Consider the following 3,586-nt stretch of genomic DNA (forward strand, 5'->3'; position numbering starts at 1 on the left):
CTTCTCCATCTTCTTGGTGAGGTCAGCCAGCTGCTTGGTAATGAGCTTATTTTGGGCCAGCAGAGCATCTACATTTTTTAGCTCCATCACTCCTCTAGTGTTCCCTCTTTCAGAAGCATAGAAATAGTCATTTTTTGCTACAGTTTCAATGACATCTATGGCCTCCTCAATGGTCTTCTTCTTGTTCAGAGATCCCCCGGATGAGTGGTCTACTGCTTTCCTTGATTCATAAGAAAGGCCTTCATAGAAAATGTGTAGCTGCACCCATTCATTGAACATATCTGGTGGACACCTCCTTGTCAGGTCCTTAAACCTCTCCCATGCTTCATATAGAGTCTCACCATCTTGTTGCCTGAAAGTTTGGACCTCAGCTCTCAGCCTGTTGATTCTTTGGGGAGGATAGAATCTGGCTAAAAATTTGTTCACCACATCTTCCCAAGTTGTCAAACTCTCCTTCAAAAAAGACTCCAGCCACTTGGCTGCCTTATCTTTGAGTGAGAATGGAAATAAGAGCAGTCTATAGGCGTCAGGATGAACACCATTAGACTTCACCGTGTCACGTATCCTCAGGAAGGTGGTTAGATGTTGATTGGGGTCTTCTTGGACTCCTCCTTCGAACAAACAGTTGTTCTGAACAAGGGTGATGAGCTGCGGTTTTAGTTCAAAATTATTGGCCTGGATGGTCGGCTTTTGAATGCTACTTCCACAGTTTCCTGGGTTTGGATTGATGTAAGAGCCTAAAACTCTTCTCTCCTCCCCAGCATGATTTGCTCGACCTTCTCTGCCATGGTTGTGAGCCTCTTCTTCATGATGGTTTTCCATGTTTTCTTCCATGTTTGGTTCAAAGTATTCATCCTTTTCCTCGGCACCCACTACTCGTTTTTCTCTTGCTTCCCTCCTTAATCTAAGGAAGGTCCTCTCAGGTTCTGAATCAAAGGAAGTTGAAGCCCCACTTCTTCTCCCTGTCATACAACCAACAAAGCACAAGCAAGGAAAATAGATGCAGGAAGTATTTCTGTTAGAATTACTGTTAGTGTGAGTGATGCAACATATCAAACAGTTAGTGGGTCAGTGAACTGAATTGTAAATAACTAAAAAAAACAAAAAAGTGGGAGGGGAAGAAATTAACTAAAACTGAAAGTAAATTACTCAAACAGAAAATTAAATTAAACAAACTAAAAATGCTCAATCTAGTTATCCTCCAATTTAATCATTGTTGATTCAAAATCAATTCCCGGCAACGGCGCCATAAACTTGATACGCGGAAAACTTGTCTCACAACAAATTTCCTTCGGCAAGTGTACCAAATTCGTCATCAAGTAAAAACTCACAATAGAGTGAGGTCGAATCCCACAGAGATTGATTGATCAAGCAACTTTAATTAAAGGAATGTTCTAGTTGAGCCAACCAGAATTTGAGTTGGGAATTACAGAAAATTAAATGGCGGGAAAGTAAATGGCAGAAACAGTAAATGCTGGAAATAAAGAGCTGAATGTAAATGGCGGAAAGTAGATTGCAGAATCTTAAATGGGAATGGGGTAATTGCTCATAAAAGTAAATGGTAGAAATTAAAGAGAATGGGTAAGATCAGAAATGGGGAGTTCATTGGGCTCATGAGATGTTGCATTCTCTGGATCAAGTTCATTTTCATCTCTTCCTCAATCAATGCATTCATTGATCTCCTTGGCAATCTTAAGTGATCGAATTACAATTCCTTGTAATTCAATCTCTCAAATCTTGATCAATAGGCAATTCCTTGGTCAATTGCTCATGAGAAGAGATGAAGTATGGTCACTGATTATACCACATGCATTTCCCAAATCAAGTGTTGGAAGGATTATAGTCACATATCCATCCACACCCAATTTGGTCCAGCATGAGAAAGCATTTCTAGCATGATCTCTTCATTCCTCTTTCAAGGTTCAGAAGAGATCCAAGTATGAATAGCTTCTTTTCCAAGATAACTACCCAACTGGATGAAGATCGAAAGCTTTCTAGTAAAATCAAGAGAAAAGATAGAAGAAGGAGAATGAAAACTAAAATTGATCTATCAAATTACAATAGAGCTCCCTAACCCAATGAAAGGGGTTTAGTTGTTCATAGCTCTGGAAAATGAAAACAAAGATGGAGAATACATGCTGAAAGTAAACTAGAAGGGCAGAGAAAGTAAAATACAGAGAGTAATTCTAGGCCAAAGGCTCCCTAAAGTTTCCAGCTCCCAAAACTAATTCAAAGTTACTCCTATATATACTACTCCTCTGATCTTCTAGTTGGCTCTTCAAGTCTTGGGTATGGGCTTTTGGATCCTGAGTTTGAAGCAGTTATCTTCATCATTGGGCTTAGCTTTGCTTGTAGAGAGAAAGTGTGAAGTAGGCAGGGACTTTTAGCTCAGGACGTTAGTGGTGTTAACGTTGAGTGAAAGTGTGGGTTCGAGAACGTTAGTAACAATCACCTTTTTCACTAACGTTGCTTACCCAAGTATGAGCCACGTTAACCTCAACGTTAGTGGCACAAACGTTACCACTAACGTTGCCTCTTGGTCCTTCGCACACGTTATTGGGACTTACCTTTCCCAATAACGTTGATAAACCTCCCCCTTCCCTACGTTAGAGTCCACGTTAACTTAGTTAACGTGGCTCTTAACGTAAGCTTGCCAATCCTTCGAGAACGTTAGTGACACTTACCTTTGTCACTAACGTTCCAATGTGCCCCTCTTTCTCACGTTAGAGTTCACGTTAACTAAGTTAACGTGGCTTCTAACGTAGTCATACTAGCCATCTCCAACGTTAGTGACAAAGGTGAGTGTCACTAACGTTGGCTCATTACCTCTTTATCCACGTTAGCTTCCATGTTAACTAAGTTAACGTGGGAGTTTAACGTTGCTCATGGTGGCTCTTGGTGGTTCACCCCAATGTTAGTGACAAAGGTAAGTGTCACTAACGTTGGTGACCAATTTCTCTCTCCACGTTAGCTTCCACATTAACTAAGTTAACGTGGCTTATGGAAGCTTGGCCAACATTAGTGACAAAGGTGAATGTCACTAACGTTGGCTTCCCTTTTTCTTCTTAACGTTAGAAGCCACGTTAACTAAGTTAACGTGGCAACTAACGTGGCCAATTATGAGCTTGGTCCAACGTTAGTGACGAAGGAGAATGTCACTAACGTTGGCCTTATTGTTTTCTTCCCCGTTAGAGTTCACGTTAACTAAGTTAACGTGACTCTTAACGTGGGCTATGATGGCTTCGAGGGCGTTATTGGCGATTACTTTTTTCACTAACTTTGCAAGTTAGCTCCCATTCCACGTTAGAGGTCACGTTAGTTAGATTAACGTGGCTGCTAACGTGGTTCTTCCTTGCTTCTTTTGTCCTGAAATCAAGCAATAAAGTGCATCAAAGTTCTAATCCAAGTCATGGGAAATGCAACATCCAATTTGTCATTAAATTCATGAAAAATCCTCATGAAATCATGTAAAGTGCACAATGTATGCTTGAATCAAGATGTAAGTGAATATCTACCCAAAAAGAGCTTATTTTCTAAGAAAATGCATGAAACTACCCTAAAAATAGTAAAGAAAAGGTCAGTAAAA

At 40.3% G+C, this 3,586-nt stretch overlaps 1 non-coding gene across 1 annotated transcript; it reads left to right on the forward strand.

Annotated features, from left to right (window-relative positions):
- The first annotated feature begins 274 nt into the window (after positions 1-274).
- LOC148574000 (small nucleolar RNA R71) lies at positions 275-381 on the forward strand. Its single transcript, XR_015906152.1, has one exon. It is a non-coding gene; the product is annotated as a small nucleolar RNA R71 (small nucleolar RNA).
- Positions 382-3,586: the final 3,205 nt, after the last annotated feature.

The sequence above is a fragment of the Arachis ipaensis genome, chromosome B2 (genome assembly GCF_059453495.1).
Source record: "Arachis ipaensis isolate K30076 ecotype BB chromosome B2, ASM5945349v1, whole genome shotgun sequence".
NCBI classification, from domain to species: Eukaryota; Viridiplantae; Streptophyta; class Magnoliopsida; order Fabales; family Fabaceae; genus Arachis; species Arachis ipaensis.